The sequence below is a fragment of the Haemaphysalis longicornis genome, unplaced genomic scaffold, assembly GCF_048455015.1.
Source record: "Haemaphysalis longicornis isolate Haplotype H1 unplaced genomic scaffold, Haemaphysalis longicornis Haplotype H1 scaffold_1, whole genome shotgun sequence".
In the NCBI taxonomy this organism is placed as follows: Eukaryota; Metazoa; Arthropoda; class Arachnida; order Ixodida; family Ixodidae; genus Haemaphysalis; species Haemaphysalis longicornis.
In genome coordinates this window covers 69847525-69873016 of record NW_027526203.1, presented here as the reverse complement: position 1 = coordinate 69873016, position 25492 = coordinate 69847525, and the positions used below count along the sequence as shown (strand labels likewise).

General features: G+C 46.0%; 2 long non-coding RNA genes across 2 annotated transcripts; one reads left to right on the top strand and one right to left on the bottom strand.

The window, feature by feature from the left end:
- Positions 1-9960: 9960 nt before the first annotated feature.
- LOC144177247 (uncharacterized) lies at positions 9961-18796 on the top strand. Its single transcript, XR_013323819.1, has 3 exons — positions 9961-10261; positions 10988-11106; positions 17832-18796. It is a non-coding gene; the product is annotated as an uncharacterized LOC144177247 (long non-coding RNA).
- A 1985-nt stretch (positions 18797-20781) lies between these two features.
- On the bottom strand, positions 20782-25134 carry LOC144177231 (uncharacterized). Its single transcript, XR_013323818.1, has 2 exons — positions 24834-25134; positions 20782-23980 (listed from the first exon to the last, which is right to left on the bottom strand). It is a non-coding gene; the product is annotated as an uncharacterized LOC144177231 (long non-coding RNA).
- Between the last annotated feature and the right edge of the window lie 358 nt (positions 25135-25492).

Below are 25492 nucleotides of genomic sequence, written 5' to 3'. Positions count from 1 at the left end.
TATGTTCAATTCCAACCAAGCCAAACACAAGAGTAAAGAAGGAACGAGCCTATCAAAATACATACTCAAAGCAGATGCAGGAGGAAGTTCTGTTGCCTAACCAGGTTAGAGGAGGCGAAAGGTACTGGAGCGAAGGAAAGGGAAATAAAAGCCAAGCAGTAATTTTAAGCCTTGCTTATCATTTCATTAAGACTTACTAAGTTGAAAGCACAATGGTAATAAGCAACAAATCTGAGCATAGATGAACAATAACTGAATTGTCCCTTGTTAACCTTATGCACACCAGACTTTTAAAGGACTATTAGCAGAAGTTCACAAACTTGGCTCACACGGCGATCTTATCGGCTGCACTTCTCCCATGCTTGCACAGTTGGAGCTTGAGCCTCCTTGCACAAGAAGCCAGCCAGTGCGAATGGTTTCAGTGGTATCTTGAATAGATATATCTTTGGACGGGCAGTTGGGCTCCACCCACGGAAGTGAAACTGCGCTCCCTGCACGGATTCTGCAGCGCCACGTGCACAGATCGTTTCTGTGGAATAGTCAGGATACATTTCTCGGCGACAGTACTACTGCCCCGGGGGGAAAATTGCATAAGCTACATGCGAGATCGGATTGCGTTCGATGATGCCGTGCGCTACCTGACGACACTCGATTCGTGCACACGCTGACACTACGTCGCTAGCCACGGCGCGACGCGATGGAAAATACTGATCCCTACGTTTTATAATTGAGCCACCACTCCAGAATCAGAACACAAGGCTTGGCATGGAAGAAGCGAGGCACAAGTAGACAACAAATGCAGGCGCGTAACGCCGATAGCACGCGAACTGCAAAACAACGTGAAGCTTACAAAATACAAAATATTAAACGACAACAGTACAGTTCTAGGAGCATGTAAAAAGCGGGGCGAAGCAGCGTGCAGAAAACAATGCGTTAGGCTTACCAAGACGTGCAACAGCAAAAATACCCAATCTAAATAATTACAAGCACACCTCCCAACAAGAAAAAAGCGCCGCGAGGCAGCCGCTGTGCAGGGAGATAAGGACGTAACGATGCGTCAGGCCTGCCATTCGAACCACGGGCAACGTTTTTAGATTAGGTCAGTTTGCAAACTGCGCCTCGAGAGGCGGTACCATTTTGTCGCCATTCCGACAGGTGGCGCTGGCGTTGCGTTGAGATCTAGTTTGAGGAGCGAGGCTCGCCCCGGCCATGTGTTTTCGCTGTGCTGTTGGCGCTCGCCTGCTCGTCACGTCTGTATTAACGTATTAGCTCTGTGCTGTCATCGTGCATACATATTTTAGTGGATCTCTGAAGTGTCGGTGCGGTTTGTTGACGTCCTGCGCGCCAGGCTGCCGTTCGGGGTATGCTTCGGAAGCGGCCAAGTCCGTGCAGCGGCATTTCTTCAAAGCGCCCAAGGGTCCTGACGGATTGAAGGCGTGGGAAATCGCGATTCCGCGGAAAAACTTCAAGGTTACGCCATAAACATACGTTTGTGACATTCATTGTGAGCCTTCAGACGTCGTCAACTGTTACGAACACGTCGTGAACGGTCAAACTGTAAGGATACCGTAAGGCAGGTGGACTCTGAGAGACCGCGCGGCGCCCCGTATTTTCCCTGACATACCTGAGCATCTTTCGCCACCAAAGACGTCAAAGGCATGCCGAAAACCATCCAAATGGATGACAGTGGTTCCCACCTATGTTGCGTCCTGCCAAAATGATGGGCTTTTGCGCGAGGAAACTGGCGTAAGTGGCGCGAGTGGTGTAGAAAGCGCCGATGTCAGCACGTACGTTGGGAACTGCATGAGTTGTGGTTCGCAGTTATGCAGGAATTCAGCAAATGTCCGACATTTCAATCGTAGAATGTGAAGGCTTCGTCTAGCCTGGTTATCTTCTACAAGCTCGAACATTCTGGGTGCAATTGTGCTGATTGAGAAGGGTGCAGTAGTCGGGCAAAACTTGTCGGATGAAGTTAATTCAAGAGGTTTACTTGTACCGCCGTGTAGCTACAGCGATAAAAATGGGAATATTCACCCTCAGCTGTCAAGGCAGGAGAATGTAGCAACATTTATTCGCTACATTGTTGCCTTAAAGATCAGCCCTTGGAACAAATGTTACCTGTTTCCAGACGTTTCATCCGCAACAACTGCCGTGAAAGGGCATGCAGTGTGTGTGGCACAACATATTCACGGTGCTGTCAGATCAGATCCCTACCCGGCGCGGTGGCTAAGGCGCCGTGCTGCTGGGCGCAAGGACTCGGGTTCGATTCCCGGCCACGGCGGCCGCTATTCTGATAGAGGCGGAAAGCGAGAACACCCGTGCGTTCGAGATTTCAGCGCATGTTAAAGATCCCCTACGTGGTCAAAATTAATCCGGAGCCTTCCACTACGGCACGCCTCATCACCTGTGAAGCGTCGGCGCGTTAAACCTCTTATAAATAAATTAATCTGACTAGTAAAAACTGAGAAGTGTTGCCTATCTGTAGATTGCAAAAAGAAACGAGCAGGAAAAATCAACGCAGAAGACAGCATAAGCGATGGCTCAGCGGAAAAACTACCAGGCTAAACGCTTTAAAAAATCGGCATAAGCAGGGCCACAAGAAGATAAGTGAAGGCTAACGCTTTAAAATATCGGCATATCAGGACTACAAGAAGATAAATGAAAGTGTCTGTGACCCTAACAGATAGTCCATCAGATTTACGAACCATCAAAAAAGAATAGCAGTACGACAAACATTATCATCCGAGGAAAAACGTTTATTTCTTTTAAGAAACCACATTTATACCTGTCAGGGAAATAAAAAAAAACATTGGTTTAATAATTGGTTCAATATTCTTTGTTAACAGCGAAGCTGTTTAACAAATCGTAATTTTTCGTGTCCGCAGTTAAAATACCAAGAATTTGCTCGAGCGCGTGCACGTGAGCGCGCACGTCAGCACTTGGTTTCCAATCGGCTCACTTGATCAGTTTTGTTGGGGTTGTAAATATGTTCTTGTGAAAACGTACCTACTGCATTTGCTTCCGCAGCTTAAATAAAAATGTCGAGGCGCCTTTTCATGGCTGACTATTGTAGGCTTTCCCGCAGTTTCAGAAGTGTAAGACGTGTTCGGGTATGCTTTAAACATTATTGAGCTATAAGGGATCCCGTACTGGGGAAAAATAAATGAAAAAATAAATAAATGGAACGGGAAGCAACCGAAGACAAGCGGACTGTGCAGTGTTTGCCTTGTCTTTTTTTTTTCTTAAGTACAGCTTGTTTCTCGTTGGTTAAGTCTCCTGCCACGCGCGTGGCACGAGCTGCGCCCCCCTGGCAACAGCTGCTGCCACGCAGAAGTGACGTCAAGCTAAAGTAATCACGTGACTTCCTGTGACGTCACAAAACAAACGTCATATTTACGTCATTTGATCATGCCACTTTTTTGTGTTGACGACGGCAGCCGGGTGTTCGCGTCTTGTGTCCCGATGTTCTCCGCCCGTGGTTCGAATGGCAGGCCTGACGCATCGTTACGTCCTTATCTCCCTGTACAGCGGCTGCCTCGCGGCGCTTTTTTCTTGTTGGGAGGTGTGCTTGTAATTATTTAGATTGGGTATTTTTTGTGAACTTGCTGTTGCACGTCTTGGTAAGCCTAACGCATTGTTTTCTGCACGCTGCTTCGCCCCGCTTTTTACATGCTCCTAGAACTGTACTGTTGTCGTTTAATATTTTGTAAGCTTCACGTTGTTTTGCAGTTCGCGTGCTATTTGCATTACGCGCCTGCATTTGTTGTCTACTTGTGCTTCGCTTCTTCCATGCCAAGCCTTGTGTTCTGATTCTGGAGTGCTGGCTCAATTATAAAACGTAGGGATCAGTATTTTCCATCGCGTCGCGCCGTAGCGAGCGACGTAGTGTCAGCGTGTGCACGAATCGAGTGTCGTCAGGTAGCGCACGGCATCATCGAACGCAATCCGATCTCGCATGTAGCTTCTGCAATTTTTCCCCCGGGGCAGTAGTACTGTCGCCGAGAAATGTATCCTGACTATTCCACAGAAAGGATCTGTGCACGTAGCGCTGCAGAATCCGTGCAGGGAGCGCAGTTGCACTTCCGTGGGTGGAGCCCAACTGCCCGTCCAAAGATATATCTATTCAAGATACCACTGAAACCATTCGCTGACTGGCTGGCTTCTTGTGCAAGGAGGCTCAAGCTCCAACTGTGCAAGCATGGGAGAAGTGCAGCCGATAAGATCGCCGTGTGAGCCAAGTTTGGAACTTCTATAGTCCTTTAAAAGTCTGGTGTGCATAAGGTTAACAAGTGACAATTCAGTTCTATGCTCAGATTTGTTGCTTAGTACCATTGTGGTTTCAACTTAGGAAGTCCTAATGAAATGATAGGCAAGGCTTAAAATTACTGCTTGGCTCTTATTTCCCTTTCCTTCGCTCCAGTACCTTTCGCCTCCTCTAACCTGGTTAGGCAACAGAACTTCCTCCTGCATCTGCTTTGAGTATGTATTTTGATAGGCTCGTTCCTTCTTTACTCTTGTGTTTGGCTTGGTTGGAATTGAACATAATCAGGCACAATACTTTCATTCACTCTCAGCAGGATGGGCTAATGATGATGAGAGCTTATCTCGGAGGCTTGCAGTCTTTGCACGAATTCCAAGTGGCTGTGACATCTATATGCCCATCCCAAGCACTCTGCGGAGTTCAACTTGACACTAATGCTTGTATTCGCAACTGGTGAAGCGTGCTTAAGCGTCTACTGTCAAAGCCTTTGGGGTAGTGAACAGGAAGAGTTTCCAATTGTGAGGGGACGTTTCACATTCTATTGCTTTTTAACTCCGCACTGTGTAAACTGTTTTGGAAAATTGCTCAAGTGAATTTACTTAGTGGTAAGGGGCTTTATAAAATGTCCCAACAATGATGCAAGTCTCGTCAGAAGCCAGCTGCTAGAAAACACATTCACGGGTTGTGTGTTGTGTGCCCATTAGCTGTTTCTTTTTCTTCCACAAAACGGGCACTTAAACAATCCTTTAAGCCAACAGGCGTAAAAAATAGTTCATCAAGTACAACTTCGGGGTAATGGTTGGTGTCGAGCGTGACATTGCCCACTCCCAAGAGTACTTCTTAATTCCTTGTGCAAGAACTGGAGCCAAGGCCACGTGCGTAGATGTGAATGTCTGTCGGTGTTTGTGAAAGTTGCAGTACAGCTGGAAGGTGTATGGATCATGGGTGGCTTTAACAATAAAATGACTGCTGAACGTACTTTTGCTCTGGTATCAATGAGCAGCATGTGAGCATTGATAATTGCTTCACTGTTGACATTTTTGTTACACAAAAGCAGGCCATGTTAAGGCCCCCTGGCAAATATTCATGAAAAACACTGGACCAAAAAGCTGCCAACACATGGAAACCATGTTGATCACGGCACCTTTCCTAGTACTTCAGTACCGTTTATCAGTGCTGTGTTTTTTCCCCCCAGCTAGTAAACTATCCCAGCGTTGCACCTTAAGCCAGAAATCAAACACTTGCTTGTCAATGACAAGTGATCTGCCAAACTTCCGTGTCTATGCAAAAAGTGAGTAGCTCTACTATCTCTGCACTGTTTGTGCTGTGAAGTTCCATTTCTAAACAAAATGCCAGGGTTCTTCTGGAAGATGCACAGCATTAAAACTTCAACAAAAAAGGAATAAGCACGCGATACTTTCTTGCACTACACTAGAGCCCTGCGGGAAAGCCAAACCAGCAAGTGATCTTTTTCTACAAAGCGCTGCAGAGGAGCCAAGAAAAAGATTCCTTTTTGCGGGCACCAAAGCTACGCTGGAAAGCCAAAATGTGTGGTGTCTGTTAATGCAGATTAGCTGCAAGACGGGCATGTTCACGCAAAGATTTATGAACCAGGCTGGCGGGATAACAAAATCATTGAATGAGGTTACAACAAAATGTGTTATGAAAAATGATATAATACTGTTTGCTATAAATAGCAATTAAAGGTATATAATGGTTCTGACACCAATTAAATGGCCTGTTGGAAATCATTGGCAAAACCTAAAGAGCAACATTTCATACAGCTGCAATTGAGAAATAGTAAAGCGTGGTTGGGGCCTGAATTCAGCAGGCATGCTCCAGCTGAGAATGTATAATTGCAGAGCAAAACAATTATAAAGGCCTAGGGAAAAGGTGAGCTTAGTTGAGTTTACCACCAAGGTATTTGGTAGAGAGAATAGTTACAAAAATAAAGAAGCAACATGGGAAGCTTTATTTTCCCTGATTTAAGTTTATCAGCACTGAGCTTCATGTTCTGCATGTCCCATTGAAGAATGTTACACCTGCATGCACTCGGCACATCACATTTTACGGTATAACACAGTTTACTTCGAACATAGGTAAATAAGAGAATATTGCATAAGCAGTTCATTTATACGTGAAATAGAAACAGCAGGGTTTTTAAAACGAAGCCCGTAAGTGTGCTGAATGAAAGGGACCAATGATGAGTTTATGTTGTCACTAATAACAAATTTCAACGACCTTGTCAGAAACAAACCCCTTCCATGGAGGGTGTGTAATCAAGATTTTTTTGATAAAAGGTTGTAAATGCCCTGTAAATGTATGTCAAAAGGTATTTTAACGCCCTAGTCGTGGCCTGTGAGTCATCGGCGCTTTTTTCTGGTGTTTAGATGATCAAGGGCTGTTGTACGGGATCCACCTTCTCTTCTCACTTTGGTCACCATCTTTCTTAGTCACTGCATTCATGTGCTTGGTCAGGGATCTAGCAAGTGAGGACGACAGTCGGCACCAACTATCAGCTGAGTTCCTTCAGGCTGGGACAATTGCTGGAGAGGCTAAACAATGTTTTTAAAATCCCTGAGAGCTTTCACTTTTTGTTTTGTTAAAGAACATTTAGGCAACCCTTCAACTGTCCGAAATAACAAAAATGACTATTGTGCCCGTTAAATAGTTAATCTACGCACAGTGAACGATGGCACAAAATCTATCAATGCGAACCTACCCTTTGAACCTGCTTAATATTTAGCAGAGACTCACTCCATTCATTAGCTGTTTTATGGCACTGTGGTTGGGCTACTGGTTTCCACCTATGGAGCCTGTGGGCCGCACTAGTTTCCAGTCGTCCTGGCAAATGTTTTTGGAGACTAGCACTACCCTGCAGTGTACGAGCCATGGATTCCTTGGGTTGGCCATGTGAAATTCTAGTGAATCGTTACAAGCCACCAAAGAAAGTGAGCATTTGTTTATCGACCACTGTTTTGTGGCCATGAAAAGTTTTGTTCATTAATTAAAAAGACTAACAAATGAGATCAATTTTATTGCAAAACTTAAAACAAATAACTGGTATTACAGAAAATGTGTAAAGCAGCTGGAGCTCCATAGCCACTTTCCAGCTATTTCTCCATGCCATCAGAGAATCTTGTTTGTGCGACTAACAGATACCGACCTATTCCACTGCAAAGAAACATAACTGGGCGATTGCAGTGGGGCCTCTAGTTCCGTTTGATCATATCACTTGAGTGTTTACGTACAGTTAACATACTGATGACTGTGTTTATAGTGCATGCACATATAACATCAATGTAGTTTGAAATTGGGATCTTTTGCACCATTTCTTTCTGTTAAATTCGCCCCATGATAGCCTTGACGTTTGCCTATCAATTACATTTGCAGCATGCTCGCTGCTTATACCTGTTTACACAAACAATCCGTAGATGCTTTCACGTTCCAGGCACATCTTAAGATTCTCTTTGACGTTGCTTATTGAGCCTGTGCAGAACCCATAGGTTTTCATATGCTGGAGTGCATGTAGGTGTATTAGACATGATGGCCGGCCAAGCATATACCCTTCCTATTGCCGTCTCTACAGCCTCTTCTCTGACCCTATCGTTTGGGTGTGTGTCCTGAATTAACTTCCTTTGCATGAGGGACTCAGTCAAGTCTGGCCAACATAGCGTACACCACGGTACAGTGAGATGTGAAAGTTATACCAGTGCAGTGGCTATGAGATGAAGCGTCTAGCTAGTCTACCTTTTGAAGGTCGCAGGTCCTAAACTGTTGTAGAATCATGTACCCTACTACGAAATATTTGGTTTCTACTAGGAAATCTTTTTAAGCGCTGAATATCACGCAATTATGATCCTTGTGGCGCATGCTCACAAGACTTTTCTGCTCATAAAACGTATCGTGGGTGTAAAACAAATTTTAAGCTACAATTTCGCCCACTAGAAAATAAGAACTTCCCGATTTTCGAGTTTTCCTTGCTAATATTTCAGAAGAGGAGATCTACTGTAGTGGTACGTACAGTGCTCAGCGATTGAAACGCGATACTCGGAACGCGTGGCTGCCGATGCCTGTTGCGCCACCGGTGAGCGCTTGTGAAAGCGAGCTGGCGCATTGTGGTATACGATGAGGGTGAGAGCGTTCGTGACGAATGCTTAGTGCATCCGGGAGACAGCCCTTCAGTGTGTGTTTCTTGGCGGCGCCCTAGGGGTGCTACATGTCATGGCTTCAAAACGCTGCGCCTGCGTGCCGCGCGCGCCACGATAACACATCGCGATAAATGCACATTCAAATTCTTCATAACGCACGTGGTGCCAGCTCACCCAGATTCGCGCGGCGCGGCGCGGCGCGGCACGCAGGCGCAGCGTTTTGAAGCCATGGCATGTAGCACCCCTATTGCGCCGCCAAGAACCACACATTCAAGGGCTGTCTCCCGGATGCACTAAGCATTCGTCACGAACGCTCTCACCCTCATCGTATACCACAATGCGCCAGCTCGCTTTCACAAGCGCTCACCTGTGGCGCAACAGGCAACAGCAGCCACGCGCTCCGAGTATCGCGTTTCAATCGCTGAGCACTGTACGTGGTACATGTGTGGGGACACCAAAGATTACCTTTCCTATTCTCGGCGCAATTGTCTGTAACTGTAATGCGCACATGTGCCTAGTAAAAAACGGTTGCCGCCACTACCCTTCGTCCTCGGCACTGTACATTCTGATTATCTTTTGGCGCTGCTAAGTTGTCTTCATTTCGAGAACACACACCGCGATTTCAGGTCGCCCATTTAAGCATTCTGGACTTGCCGTGGTGCAAACTGTTGATAGTAGATGCCGCCGCGCCGACATGCGTCGGAAGGTTCACAGAATTACGCTCGGACGGTGTTTTTTCTTGTGTGGAACGTAGCTTGTTCGAACGAGGCCAGTCGGCTGTGCGATGTCGTCTCACGTACGCTGAAACTGTACGCAGGTACCATCGGCGTACACCAAGCATAACCAAGCGGTCACAGGTCAACATTACTCGAGAGCGGCTATTTTGCTGCGGTCTGGAAAGGCTGGCTGGGTCCCCACGCAATACATAATCACAAGCAACTTTCTCACGTTTTCAGATAGTGCTTCTAACAATATGAACTCCGGTTTATCTACGTTGTCGGCCCGAGAAAATCGGAGCTTCGTCACGCTTTCGGATACGCGACTCCATGTGCGCGATACGGCAGCTGGCAGCAGCAGCAGCATCGCCGGCTGCTCCCGCAAGAACAAAAATTGTTTGTTTAGAAAAGTTTTAGCAGTTCAATGGTGCGTTATTTTGTACTGCAAATAAAAAAAAATGTGTATTTCGGACTACACTACACAAAATAATGACAATTATTAATGTTATGACGTCATTATGACGTCACGCGTGGCAGCAGCCGTTGCCAGGGGGGCGTGGCTGCTGCCACGCGCGTGGCAGGAGACGCTGCCTTTCTCGTTATAATGTCGGTAAAATTGTAAACCCTCAGTCACTTAAGCATTAGAGTAGAGCGAATTTTTATTTCGCATGTCAAAGAAGAACATTAACGGTGTGCGGTGGTCGTTCACCGGCGCCTTTCCAAGCAAGGAGTAGCAGACGACGCGCCGAGACCGATCTCAACGCTACCGCAGCGCCACCGCCTGGTCGGCGACAGCACCGGCCCGCGCCGCGGTGCTTGGAAGGACCTGCCCTTCAGGAGAGGAATTAACCAACCTTCTGGGCGGGTGAGGAGCATCGCTAGGCGGATGTGACGTCACGTTTGCTCGCAGCGTTCCCGCGCGGTATGTTTACATTTTTCCGAGTGCTGCCTACACGGCGTACGTGCCGTAGCGATTCAAGTAGTCGCGTTCGACTTATGCGGTCAACGCAAGAATTCATAAACTGGCGATGGTTGTCGCCTTGTCAGTCGTCGTTCAACAGCTCCAGCGTCTTCTGGCACTACAGCTTTGCAGTTATCTGTGGGCGTTCAACTGTCCACCATCGGCCGACCAGGTGAGTGTTTTTTGGCGGGTTTGCAATCAGTTCGCATATCTCCTACTGCAAAGCTTGCTTTCTGCTCGCGGCAGTTATATTAGCGACGTTTACGAAATTCTTAACGGCGCGTTCTCCCCGTCTTGCATTATTGTCGCTGTTTATGCTGCTCGTTCGCGTCTGTCGGCGATCGCGAGCTGTTGACGGTTTGTTGCACGACGCGGTAACTCGCTCGCATTGCAAACCCGCCTCGCCCATGACGTTTCATTGTCTCTTTAATGTGGCGTCATTAACATCACTTGTTTTCCTCGACGCTTTTTCTAGACAACGTGCCTTGTGCTAACCGATCTTAATATTGTAACGAAAATGAACTTGCAGTACGATCTGTTGGTGAAGTTAGGAGCGTGACAGGTCCCTGTTGGCAAGGTTTTCGTGTGTGCGTGTGGTTCGTGAGGGCGTTGTAACACGCTACTTTAGCCTGTTGCACTCGTTGCTGCATCCAGCACTTTTGCTGTCAGGAGTGCCTGCCAAGGAATGCTTACGTCGTTATGTGTTTTCATCTCATCAATCGGCGTTCAATAACCGATGGAAATTCAGCGGGAACGACCCGGATAACGCAGGGCGGGCAAGAGCACTGCTTGTGTGGCATTCGCTTTCGTTTGCCCTTTTTTTAGTCATCCTAGATTGTTTACTTACTGCTGCCTCAACGGTGCTTCATTCCTCATGTTCCATTTATTTCTCTTGCAGCATCTCCTGAGTGCAGTCACGGTGCCCCTAGCCTGCCTGCAGCACTCATCCTGCCATTCTAGTTCAGGCCACTTGTCACAACCAAACGGGTTCCCGACTTTTCCTGGCTTCTATTGGTGGTATACTTTAGATCCACCAGTGCGTTCTCACTCCGTGTACATTTCAAGCGAGGGTTTACAGTAACATGGTAGTTGATAGCCATGAAGACAGCAGCGTGTGTACTAAAAATCAAGTTTAGTTATTTATGCCAATGTCAAAAAAACAACCTGGTCTATGCATCCATTCCAGCCTGACATTTTCAAATACAAGTCTTTCAGTAACTAGTGAAACAATGAAGAGGTAGGGATAGCTCATGCACTGCTTAATTACTACCTTCGTTTTTTTACTGTTGAAAATTTATGGATGATGCTATATATACCACCTAGTGAAGTCCCACCAGAAATTGTTATATGCACTACCGATATAGCACAATCTATGAGGTGGGCTGGCGTGACCTTCGTGCAAACAGCACCGTACGTGGTTTCCGTCACAACAGTTTGCACTGTAGTCTTGGGCGTGTAATGGGTTATGGCTGACCACAGGGCCGTTTACAGTGCTTTCCAGCTTCCAGTGGAGGCAGGAACATAAATTATGTGGTCGGCCAGGGCACAGTACATGGTGTTAGTCAACACCGTAGATATACCGTGCCTCGGATGCCCGCGTCATATATGGAGTGGAGTGGAATAAACTTTATTATGTGCCTGCAAAACTCGCGTGCACGCACGCTAGTCGACCGGGCCTAGGTCACCGTCGGGGAGACGTCTTGGCTAGGTTTCTTCTCCCCACATGCTTAGTGTCGGAAGCCTGTCGTCATATATATATATTTTTTAATTTTACTCTTGAGTTTTGTGTAAGCAAGGATGTATCTAGTGCCCCTATGCTGTCTATCCTTGGTTTTTGTAAACACTAAGTAATATCGCACGGTAGCTTTATTCGTCTTAATGAGATTTCTCAGGTGCCAGATTGCTCAGATCTCACATTGTTTCCTATGGCTGCAGGGATGTACAATGTCTTGGGTTCGATTCTTGGCTGCCGGGGCTGCATTGAATTTATAAAGCCAAAAAAATTAACCTTCTGTACACGATGTCTTGGTTTACGCTAAAGATCCTTGAGTGAGAGTTCTACCACACTGCCCTGTGCCTCATAGTGTGAAGTGACCTCAGTTTACTCGATTATGATGCAATTACTTAATGCCTTTTCATGTAAACTCTTGAGTGCAAACGGGAGAAGGTGCACCTACCTCGCCTTGAGCTGTTAGACTAAGTTGCCTTTTTCGCACGACATCTAAGCTGTGTGAGAAAGCCATACAGGGCTAAGAATGTTGTAAGAAATGCCTCTTACGTGAGGCAGCTCATACATAATGTTTAAAAAAACCGTGTCACATTATTTTGCAGTGCGCTCTTTAAACGTTTTACACCCCTCCTACCGCCCTGCTTTTATTGTTAATAAAGGCACTTTGCATATGTAGACACAGGAAAATGAAGCAGAAAGACATAGATATTTTTTTCAGCTGCACAGTGTCGCAGGCTATGCACCTGACGCAATGCTGTTTGTTCATCACGGTTTGCACTGTGCTTTGAAACAGTTTGTTACCAAGGTCCAAAGATTCACTTGGCTATTTCATGTCAGGAATGATACAAAGGGATCATCTGTGGAAGCAATGCCCATCTTATTCTTGTCCTTTTGTAATTTATGAGAGCTGCTGCAGCCAAGCATTCTATGGTATATTTATGAACTAGAAAATACATGGAAAAGGCAGTCTCTAAGCTGGAGGGAAACTATCGAGTAGCATATGCATTTAGTTTAAATAGGGGCGTGTTGCCCAACTGCTGGGCAACCGCATTAAGTTTATGCCGTGCTTGTGATTTGCTCAAGTATGTGAACTAGTCTTAGGCATTTACGTGTTGATAAAAGAATTCCGTGCTATCTTCATTCATTCACAGCAACTCGTTTGTGCTCATGGGGAGCATTCGGAATATGACCCTTAGCATGATAAAAATCAGAATACGCTTTACTCAGTTGGACTCGAGATATACCTGATCAAGACACGTCTACTCCTGAATGCTTAGATACCTGATCACATAAAAATTGGCCAACTTAACAAGCTGCAGGAAAAGAAGCAGCCCCATTCCTTCACCATAAAATAAAAAGAAGACAAGAAGAAACTATTTTACATTTGCAAAAGGTCCAGGCGAGGCTGTTGTTTCTTACGCTTTCAAGAATACATTAATACTGTTGTTGTTTTACAATATAAAGTGAATTTTCCTTACACTACTTAATCGACTTCAGTTGTTTTCCTTTCTGGGTGACCTATGAGACCAAAGGTGCAATGTAATTAACAATGATAGAAAAGGAGCACAAAAATATGCATGGCAAAACTCAGGACTTTTGTTGTGTTGTTTTTCATTTATAGTTAATTTTGTTTTGTCCTATGGCACAATGCAATTCTCGAAACCAGCTTTCCTCAGAAACCTATTGAGCACAATTTTTCATACTAGGCAACATTACATGCAATGGCTGCACAGCACTTTCTGCCTGAATATAAATGTGGCTAAAAAATGTCTTAGTTATTTTGAAGCAGGCAGTTTTCATTGCCAGTCAGACAAAATGGGGCCAGATGCCATCTGTGCAAAACCGCATGTGACCGCACCATGGGAGGAGGAGGACAAACATTTTATTGAGCCTTTAAAGGCCCCTTAGGGGACGTGGTGACCGGCGTACCGGTGTCCGCAGCAGCCCTCGCCGTCACCACCCGCTGGGTAGACAGGTCGAAGCTGCCCAGTGCCTCAGCCCAGTGCCCACCGTCTGCTAAGAGAGGATAGGGGTTGTGGGGACAGTTCCAAAGAAGATGGTCCAGTGTTTCCACTGCTCCACAGGCTGTGCAGTTGGTGGAGGGGTAGACAGAAGGATAAATACGGTGCAGGTGGTAGCGACATGGAGGGTATGGGTTTGCACCAGTCGCCATAGCCGTTCTTCCCTGTTGGATAAATCCGGGTGTGCGGGGGGGAGCTGGCGGCGTGAGAGGCGGTAATGTGCCGTAATGTCTTGGAAGGTCAAGAGACTGTCCCAAGCTGATAGGGCTCCGTGAAAGGGTTCGAGGCTAGGGCCTGCTTGGACGGTATGCTCTCGAGCCGCCCTATGTGCTGCCTCATTTCCCCCCACACCCATGTGGGCCGGAGTCCAGATCAGCTTTATTTGTATGGTAGGAGGATTTTTGAGGAGAATTTTGAGCGCCAGGGGCGAGATCATGCCTCTGGCGTAATTTCGAATGGCTGTTTTCGAATCCGAGATGATAGTGATAGGGGGCGGCCTATGTGTAAGGGCTAGCGCGATAGGTGACCGGTAAAAAGTGCAAAGGCTCATGGGTACGTTGTCTGCTCCAGCCACTTTTGGTTCGAGCTCTCGTCTGGCCTCCCGTACGCCGGCAGCTTTCACGCGCGTGTGTGCGTGTTGTTTATTTGTCACAGAGTGCTAACCTTTCAGAGAAGCCCCTTGTAGAATTCATTGTTGTTACACATTGAATGTGCGATGCATGAGCGGTTTTTTTTTTTTTTTTTTTTCAGTGGAAACAGATAAACAAGCACAAGCGCGCGTGAAAGCCGTCGGCATATGGGAGGCCAGGAGAGCTCTCGAACCGGAAGTAACAGAACTCCGCGGGAGCTGGCAATGCACCCATGAGCATTTGCACTTTTTACCGATCACCTATTGCCGCCTCTTCCACCTCAGCGGTCAGTTGGTGCGGTCTGTTAGGGATTTAAGAGGAGGAGTGTTGGGATGGTTGATTACTACTGCGACAGCGTATGCATCCTGCGATCGATAGCAAGCTGCGTCCACGTAAACCGTAGTGGGGTGGACGGGGTATTTCTCTGTAAGTGCTTGTGCTCGTAGTTCCCTAGGCTGCTTGTTGAAAACAGGGTGATATTGCGCGGTAAAGGGTGGATAGTGAGGGAGCCATGAATGTCGGCTGGTACCGGGAGCCTGTCATCACAGAGGATAGGGGCTTTAAGGTTAAGAGTTACAAGGAGAGTGTGACCGGTGGGGGTGGATGAGAGCCTATTTAGCTGACCGATAAGGTGGGCTTCAATGAGTTCCTCCGCAGTATTGTAAATGCCGAGTTTCTCGAGTCTGGCAGTGGTAGTGCTCTGAGGGATTTGTAGCGCCGTTTTTTAGGTCTTTCGGATGAGGCAGTTGACTTTAGAGAGTTCGGTACGCGAGGGCAAGAGATACGGGAGGGAGTAAGTGAGAAGGCAGAGCCCAAATGCCTGTATCAGCCAGATACGCTCCGTTTCTTTGAGCCCCTTTTTGCGGGCAGCAATCCCACGGATGAGGGCGATCGTCTGATTCACCTGAGAATTCAGCTGTGCTAGGTACTTAATGTTTGTGAAATTGCGCTGTATGCAGAGCCCAAGTATTTTCAGGACTTCCACTTGGTGAACATCCCTACCATCAATGCGGACCTCAATGGTGGGTGTCTGGGCCGGGTTGCCGGTTGATTTGGCGGGGTGGATTAAAAGCTCAGATTTTTCAGGTGAGCATCCAAGCCCAACTTGCGCGGCGGCGGTAACTAATTCAGCTCCCTGTTAGAGAACCTCCTCGATTTGAAAGTCGCTGCCTCTGGTGGTCCACAGCGTAATAGTATCGGCGTATATGCTGTGGAGTAAGCGAGGGATCGCGGCGAGCTTACTGGGAAGGTGGATTAGGGCAATATTAAATAGGAGTGGGGATAATACTGCACCTTGAGGCGTGCCAATGGTTGGGAAATGGATAGTGTCGGATTGTAGGTCACCGAGCTGAATAACAGCCGTGCGGTTCGAAAGGAAGTTACGGATATAGTTGTATGTGCGGCGACACGGAGTGAAAGTGGTAACGTTACACAAAATAGCCTGGTGTGATACGCGATCAAAGCTTTCTAAAGATCAAGTGCCAAAATGGCTCAATTATCTACCTTTGAAGGGGCAGCGATAATTCCGTGTTTTAATTGCAGGAGTACATCTTTGGTTTCCGCACCATGGGAAGTGTTGTCCAGTTTTTTGCAAATCGCTTGTTAGCCCTACGGGAACTGCAGCACGTGTAGTGACTGCCATAATCTTTGTCTCAGCCTTATAAATTGACGTGAACCTTTTTCCTCCTTACTTAAAACAGATTTCCTTTTTTGTTGTTTGATCCTGTTTACAGCAAGCCCTTTTTTGTAGAGAAAAGGAACTGCCACCTGAAGAAAACCACCTCTGCTTCAAAAATGCACTGATCAAGATTAGTATCATACTACAATGAGAACATATAAATGTTAAAATGTAAAAAATTAGCCATATACACAAATAACTAATGAAGTGTGCCGCTGCACAAATTGGTTTTCAATACATAAACAAAGGAGTGCTTCAAAGAGAAAGGACAAGAAAAAGGGCAGGGGTGTTTTCTGGTCTGCTTCACTACAACCTAAAATGATGCTTTGGCTCTCGGTAAGATTAAGTACACTATTTATATGGTACTAGGAAGTGTCCAAGCAGCATTTCTGACTCGCCCCGTCTTTCTACGAGCATTACTGACAGTTTCTCTCTTGTTGATCGAAGATAGGAGTGAAATGCGCTGAAAGCATCAAATCTGCATTTGCACCGTTCAGTTGCATGGTCTGGCTCATTAACAAGGAACCACACGACAAACAGACGTGCTCACACATCAGCTCAGAGTTGCGTATCGAGAAATTCTGGGCGAGCTAGAGAAGCTTGCCAGGTCTTGCACTTAAACATCAGTAAAGCATGCATTATGCGACAAACCAACGACGACAGAAATAGCTACCTTCATACTGGGCAAGTGTTCGAACCACTGTGGCGTGTTAACGCCGCGATCAGAAAGTTGCCACGCCAGTTTGACAGCCCTGGCGTGAATCGTGTGTGTCAGTCCGGCCCACAATTGAAGACTTCCGCGTTATTACTGTGATTTGTGGCAGCCAGATTGGTGGGATCGACCCATGGATGATCGGTCAGAAGCAGTGACAAGCAGCCATTTTGACCCTCCGAACACTTGAAAGTACGTGTAAACATATAAAAAAGTGTTGCTGACTGCAGCTAGATAATGCTATATCGGTGGTGGGTATAGCACTTCATAGGTTGTATTCACTGGTGTGGCCCACAAGTGGGCGACCCTGTGTGTGCGCCGCCATGTATGTGCCGCAGCGTCTGTGATACGTCGGACTCCGTGAGATTGCGGTAATGGACCTTTTTCTATTAGCAATCTGCACATGCGCGGGCTGGTAATCCACCATTCTGGACAGTCGTCTCGGGCAAAACAAACAAAAGGGTGCCCCCTCCACTTGTTGCTGGGGTAGCAGCTATGCTTTCTAGTGATGCACGTTTTTATTTCTTCTTTTTCGACAGCATGTGGTGAGTTGTGCGTGCACACAAAGGATTTCAAAGGAAAGGGGTGAAGACTTGAGGTTGACCACAGTACGAGCACATGGCTACCAGCAAGGGGGTGAGCGGTGCAAGCATGGCACAACTCGGGAGATGGCATCACGTGCACTGGCTTCATTTAATATAAATATAGAATATAACTATAAATTGGCGTGTCACTGTTGGCGTGTCATTGGCATATCAGCTGAATCACTGTTCCAGAGGAGGCTGGAACAACTGCGCTATTGGCTGCGCTTGTTCCCAGGCTTGGGTTGCGACATCAGTGTCCTGACAGCACCACACCTAGCTTGCTCATCCCAGAGCTTGCAGTCTCCTCCTGATGCATTTTTCTTGCTCTTTGCTCCGCCTCCTTTCCATCTTGAGGTTCGTGCTTAAATACTCTCATCATGTCTTTGCAGCACCTGCTGACTGGGCTCTAGCCTGTGCCTGCTGGTGAAGAGAAGTTTGCTGTGAGATGAGGGTCTTGACGAGCACGTAACTCCTGTTGTTGTTAAAGTGAAGCTTTCAGGACCTCACTGATTGCATTCAATGTGGCTACATAATGCACTGCAGGAAAGCTAACTTTACACAGTGATTTTCACAAAGTGATGAGGATGATAAGCAAAAGCACATGCACCTCAAGAAAAAACGCTTTCCATGGTCATAATGAAACCAGTGTCCCTTGCATTATGAAACCATTGTCTGTCAGACTGCGCCCTTCTGATACGGTCGAAGCAGTTTAGATTTTGGACTTTGACTCAAGTCGCAAGAGAGAGAGCGAGAATAAACTTTAATTAAATGCGCAAAATGCTTCAGAGAGGTGTCCTCATTCCAGGATGCCTTGAGCTCAAGCCGCGTTGACAGTCCTTTTGATCAGGCGCAGCTGACCTTCGAGGCCGGAGCTGGCCAGAAAGCTTTGAGTTAGAAAGGAACATCAGTTTTTGATCAAAAACTTTATTTTTACAGTTATGATGATAAGAATCGGGGGATGCATGTGATTTTTCATTGAAACTGTAGATATGAAATTTGTTTCTGTGTAATACGACTCTATTCACATTTATTTTGATTTTTATGTTTGATTTTACGACAGCCTTTATAAAAAAACTGCTGGAGGGGCACAGCTGAATAAAGTACCAGTTAACTGTGCACAAGTCAAGGAGTGCAATAATACTAGCATTATCATTCTATCTGGTCTGTAGCAGAAGTTACAGCCATGTGAAGTTTGGGCCTAGAAAATGGGAACCAGGAAAACTGGTGTTGCCGTCCAGGCCCAAACTTCAAACAGCTGTCACTTCTGCTACAGACCATATATAATGATAATGTTAGTCTTATGGCAGTCAGTCCTTGATTTGTGCACAGTTCACCGGTACCTTGTTCAGCTGCATCCCTCAAGAAGTTTTTTTACAAAGGCTGTCAAAAAATCAAACATAAAAGCCAAATAAAGTTGAATGTAGTTGTTTTACACAGAAACAAACGTCATATCTACAATTTCAATGAAAAACCACATGCACCACCCAATTTTTATCGTCCTAACTGTAAAAACCATGTTTTTTTTTTTTAAGACCAGGTGCCCACTTAGAAAAAAAAAAATTTGGGTTTTTTGGTAGACAGCCCGGTAAAAGACCTCCCAAAAGCAAAGATTGTGGTGTGTTTCCACCATACTACTCTAGGGTGCTGGTGGCAACTGCCCTGGATGAACTGCTTTTAAACTTTATTTCAGGAAATGAGTGAAGATCAATCCCCTTTTATGGTGGGGTGCTACATGAATGGTTCATTTTTAGCCACTAGATTCAAATGTCATGTCTTCATCCTCTCTCTAAGGGGTTTTGGCACCTCCCCTTAAGGGTGATTGACCTTGACTTGTGACAGCCACGCAGCACTTTTTTCATTTGTAACATCATGGCAATTCGCAGTCCCACTTCCAGTTTGTTTCCTCCTACTGTGTACTGTGGAGTACAGACTACTGGGTGGTAGTAGTGTCGCCAGCAAGCAGTCCTCTAGCTCCCACGTTGCTGTTCATCTATACCATCCAGCCACACGCCTGGTTGATAAGAAAGTACAGTGGCTACTAAGACTCCCAACCCTTAATTTTGTCCATTTGCCGTATTCTTCGTCTCTGTTCAGCTGCGTGGGAAGGTTCAGCCGCAGCTGCTGTGCTCTTCTATTGCTCAGTCTCCTATCCAGAGAGCTCCTCTCCACAGTTATGTGGAAATCTGTGGTTGTCAGTTTCATCATTGCTCTCTGTTACTTGTTCTGTCATGTGTTCATTAGTTGCTGTAATTAATTGCAAGGAAAAAAAACGTGCACGCTTTTGTCTTATGACAATAATGGCGTTTTTTTTAACGTTTCTTGAACTGTTAAAAAAAAAACACCCGGGGGCCTCTTGCTAGTGCATCAGACCCCCTTAGAAGTAGCGATTAGTTAAAGTTCACGACGGGTATGGGTGGGAAATAGCAAGGGAAAAATAGTGGGTCGGTATATGAAATGCAGGAGTGTGTCCCACACTGCCTCCGCTAAATTAGGTGGGTAGGAGGGACGCAAGAGATCATTTAAGGAATTTGGTTGTAAGTTAGTGGGAAGGGTGTCTAGGAGAAATTGTCTTTCAGTTTAACTCAGTTTTCTCGCGAGGGATTTCTTGCTAGATTGTCATCTGAGCTTGGACGTTGCCTGTTTGAGCTATCACTTTTACTTGCATGCTGTTTGGACTTTTGATTGCAGTGGCTTTGAAACTTCGCCGCTTGATTTTGCTCGACGAAAGCTTCGCAGTCAAACTGTCGTCGTCATTAGAATGTGAGGTGCACCATTTTTGTCTAATTTTGCATCTAGATGCACCGCTATCCAGATTCAAACTACTTCGACCATGTTGCAATGGTGTCACGGAATAGATGTTGGTTTCACACCGCGAGGGTCCTGATTTGTTTCTGACTGCAGGAAGCGTTTTTTTTTTCTGCACTTCTTTACCCACGATCATTATCATTGTCAGAGAAAGTTGGCTTTTCTGTAATGCCTTTTTGGCATGGCATATTCCACTGGTGAGACATAGAAAGTTTTGCTTTAAAATCAGGGTCTTCAAGCACTTTTGGTCCAGTGAGTAGCAATCTGCACGTATTTGTAACCATACAATACTGAGTTAGCACCCTTCGATCCTTCCTGTCTTGTGCCAGCAGTCTTGTCATCCAACACATGAAAGTGCCCTCGACTTTTGCCCGCACTTTTCACTTATGCCTGACCCAACAACTTTTGTTGATTTCCAGTGTTGCGCATGTCACATTTTCATTCAGGGTCACCTTGGGGCAGATAAGCGCCTGCTTGTATTTTTATCAAGTGGTTTTAGCCACGGCGCATACTTCGCACTCGTGTGAGCAGCATTATGGTGCCTTGTTGCTTGTCCAGCAAGTGATGTGATGCCATGTCAATAAACATTCTTCAGTGTTTGTGATGACTTTGGTGTTTTCTTGGCTTCACTTTCATATAGTGAGAGTTGCTATCCATCAAGAAGCATACACTTACAAATGCTAGGTATTCTTATTTTTTTCTTAGGAAGACATTTACAAAGTTTCGTTGGCAACACAGCATAACATCAAAACAAATAAAACCAACTAAAATGGCAAATGTGGCATATTTTTAAAATTATTAAACTGGAAAAACAACACAGCACGAGAGAGAGAGCACGAAAAGTGACAGCACTGCCTGTTGGTACCATTCTGTTGTTTTCGTGCTAAATATTTTCAAATAAATAAATATGCAAGGAATGCAGTTGAAGTAGGGTAACTTTTTATTTGAGCTTGTCTCTTGGACATACAAGTAGATTTCTTGAGTCGATTGCTGGATGCAATTTTCGATATTAGGCAAGCACTGGATTCTCGAATGGACACAACAGACGTTTGTTCAATTCTTATTTGCAATTGCATTGTGCAGATTAACCCGTACAAAACATTTTGCCAAAGTCCAAAGCATTGGTTTAGGTAGAACCAAAAAAATGCCTGTGTGCCAAGATTTCGAAGCATGTCAAAGATTTATAGGTGGCCTGACTTAACCTATAGCCCTACACTGCAGTTACCCTTCATAGCTGGCCCAAGTTATGCTGAGCTTTTCCTCGTGAAACCTAAAAAGTTGAATTTTGATGTCTACAGCTACGCTGTGCAATGTATAAGCCTAACATAATGTACTCTTCAGTATTTTTACTCTATCTAGGTTTTATGTTTATTACACCACAATAAAAGTTTGCAGCCAGTGTTGAATTGACGAGCGTCAACCAATTCAGGTTGAAAGCACAAAATGCTCTAACAGAAATCGCAGTCTTCACATGTGATCAAATACGTAGTTCTTTAACACTAAACAAGGCTACTGCAGAATGCTAGGAGCGTAAAATATACTCGATGAGGTGCAGTTGGCCAGTGTGTAATTTAAGCAGCATTGTTTTAAGACAAACGGGAATTGGTGAAACAGCCATGAGCTTGACAGCAGCTATCATCGTGACTGGCCAATTCACCTGAGTGGGGATGTTACGGCTATGTGCTGGCCTAATGAATTGCCAAGAAATTTAAAACTCATTGTATGTCGGGTTGCTTGTACCTGTGGACTTTTTTTCAGTTTAAGGTCATAATGCGCTCCCTGGGTCCACCTTTAGTCAGCTAGACCCACTGAGCTATAGTGGTGTCAAGGATGTGGTGCTGGACTTGCACTAGGGATGTTCTGGGTTTGATTCCCATGTGGTTTGAACTCTTCCCAAAGTTTTGAACTCAATCCACTCTTTGCTCTCTTTGCACTGCCGGCCGGTTTAGGAGCTGTTGTGCTAGTACAGACAGCGGATAGTGGCTTCTTAGTCAATGGGCCACTTATTGCTTTCGCGTTGATAAGGTAGAGTTTTCAAGATTGTGTGTTACGGTCGGTTACACTTGCCACATTTAGGGTGCTTAAATCCGACCATGTGCAAATTGCAGGCCTGTGATAAATGGGTACAGGTGATTATCTAGATGCATAAAACTACGCCTACTGTCAAGGCATGCCGTGAATTTGTTGGTGGAATGGACATTTACAAACATGTATTCGCATGATTTCCACTGCAGCATAAAAAATTGAGGTAAAAAAGGTGCATTGTAATAAAAGGTGCATTGTAATTTTGCAGCTCCAAAGTAGTACACTACATAAGACTAGCACTGCTTCTTCTTGTGGTGCTTTGGACGGCTCACAGCAAAGTCCACTAAGCATCAGAATCAGCTAGTGCTTGATGTAGTTGCTACATCTATTCCCTTTGAAACGCAAGCTGCTGGACACCAGATTTCCCTACACTAATAACATTAGAATTGGGTTAGAAAAGTGAAATGAACTAGAAAGCTGTGGGTGAAAAGTATGATCAACATGACAATTCCAACAGGGACAAGACCACCCTGCTTTGGGAGCTTTACCCCAAAAGACCAAGGCACTTGGCAACGAAAGGAGCCCCAGCTGAAAACAGGATGGATGGATTGTGGGGTTTAACGCGCCGACGCAACGCAGGCGATGAGGCGCGCCGTAGTGGAGGGCTCCGGATTAATTTTGACCACCTGGGGATCTTTATCGTGCGCCGAAATCTCGTACACACGGGCGTTTTTGCTTTTCGCCTCCATCAGAAAAGCGGCCGCCGCGGCCGGGAATCGAACCCGCGACCTCGTGCTCAGCAGCGCAACGCCTTAGCCACTGAGCCACCGCGGCGGGTCCCAGCTGAAAACAGAGCAAGGCCTCATGGCTTGTGGAGGGTGCTTCTCGTGGTAGAATATAACTGCCTGTCATCATGCGATTTCGACTGCCCAGGAGTCTTCACCACCACTGTGGTGACATTGAAGGAAGGAGACAGGAAAGTGTCCGCAAAGTCGCACATCAAGGCTACTATTCCTGTTGACACTGGACAGATAAGAGCCAAAATTACAACTAAACTAGTTTTCTGCACAAGAAAGAGGTCACTTTCTTGTTTTGCCAAAGCTAATAACATGCCCTTAAATAATCCATGCATGACATATGTTCATCACAGATGGGTTTGGGTGCACCAAATTATTTGTTATACGGAACCTTTTTTCCCCGCACTGAGCAGTGCGAACTCGCAGGAAGCAGTTTTATTTCGTGTAAGGCATTTCTAAGAGCAACGCAATCACTTTGTTCTCTGTCTACTTTACTCATACTATCAATTCGTAAATTTATACCAGCAAATAGAAAACAAACAGAAAGAAGAACACAATTTAGCGCACGAGATATCCCCAGCTGTCCATTGCTTTGACACTCGCTGAAAGGTTTGTAATGGTCAATCTGGCATAGATCTGTAGATCGTTTGGTTTTGTTTTCACTGGCATTTCCAGTACACACGCTGCTGTCTTCATGGTTATCCACTGCTGTGTTAGTGTAAACACTCGCTTTAAATGTATGCAGAGAGAGAACGCAGCAGTGTATCTGAAGTATACCATCAATTATAAGCCAGGCAAGGGCGGGAACCCGTTAGGTTGTGACAAGTGGCCTGCGAACATCAGTTCCGACTAGAATGGCAGGATGAGTGCTGCACGCAGGCTAGGGGCACCGTGACTGCAGTCAGGAGATGCTGCAAGAGAAAAATGAAACGTGAAGAATCAAACAACGTTCACACAACAGTAAATAATCTACGAGGACTGAAAAGAAGGGCAAACCACAGAGAAGACCACACAAGCACTGCCCCTGCCCTGCGTTGTTATCGGGGTCGTTCCGCCTGCATTTGCATCAGTTATAGAACGCTGAGTGGTTCACTATTAAATATGAAAACACATAACGAAGTAACCATCCCTTGGCAGGCACTCCTGGCAAGCAAGAGTACTAGATCAAGAGGACTGTGATTTGGGCGAGTTGGTGAAAGTTCATGATTGACAATCCAGCGCGCGAAAACACGGCACAAAAAAGGAACGAGTTAGACAGGAATGAGAGTTGTCTAACTCTCGTTCCTTTTTTGTGCCGTGTTTTCGCGCGCTGGATTGTCAATCATGAAGAGTACTAGATGCATGAAAAAAGGTGCAAGAGGCCAAAGCAGCGTGTTACAACGCCCTCACGAACCACACGCGCACACGAAAACCTTGCCAACAGCGTTCTGTCACGCTCAGTTCGCACAGCAAGTTCATTTTCGTTACAACATTAAGATAGGTTAGCCCAAGGATAACAAGCGATGTTAATGACGCCACATTGAAGAAGAGACAAAGAAGCGCCACGGGCGAGACGGGTTCCCGCGCCGTGCAACAAACCGCCAACAGCTTGCGATCGCCGACAGACGCGAACAGAGCAGCATAAACAGCAACAATAATGCAAGACGGTGAGAACGCGCCGTTAACAATTTCGTAAACGTCGCTAATATAACTGCCGCAAGCAGAAAGCACGCTTTGCAGTAGGAGATATGCGAACTGATTGCAAACCCGCCAAAAAACACTCACCTGGTCGGCCGATGGTGGACAGTTGAACGCCCACAGATAACTGCAAAGCTGTAGTGCCAGAAGACGCTGGAGCTGTTGAACGACGACTGACAAGGCGACAACCATCGCCAGTTTATGAATTCTTGCGTTGACCGCAGAAGTCGAACGCGACTACTTGAATCGCTACGGCACGTACGCCGTGTAGGCAGCACTCGGAAAAATGTAAACATACCGCGCGGGAACGCTGCGAGCAAACGTGACGTCACATCCGCCTAGCGATGCTCCTCACCCGCCCAGAAGGTTGGTTAATTCCTCTCCTGAAGGGCAGGTGTACCTAGCGCTCTCTGTGATTACGAAGCTAAGGATTTCATCATGGTGATTTTAAGAGCATAGACTACTTATTTGGAGAAAAAAAAATTTGAGTGCAGTTGACCTTTAAGCACCCTCGCGGCCATGGAGGAATGCTCGCGGCCCATTTTTCGTCCTCCATGTCACGGAGTCGCTCCTCAAACTTTATCTTGCTCTGCGCCTCCCTCGCCTCGAAAGACGACCAGCCCATATCCCCTTGTACCGCTTCATTTGTAGTTTTACTGTGGGCCCCTAGGGCCAATGGCCAATCTGCCTAGCGCCTTCAGATTTACTTCGGAGGATCGGTGGGTAGCGCCACCACGCGGAATTCA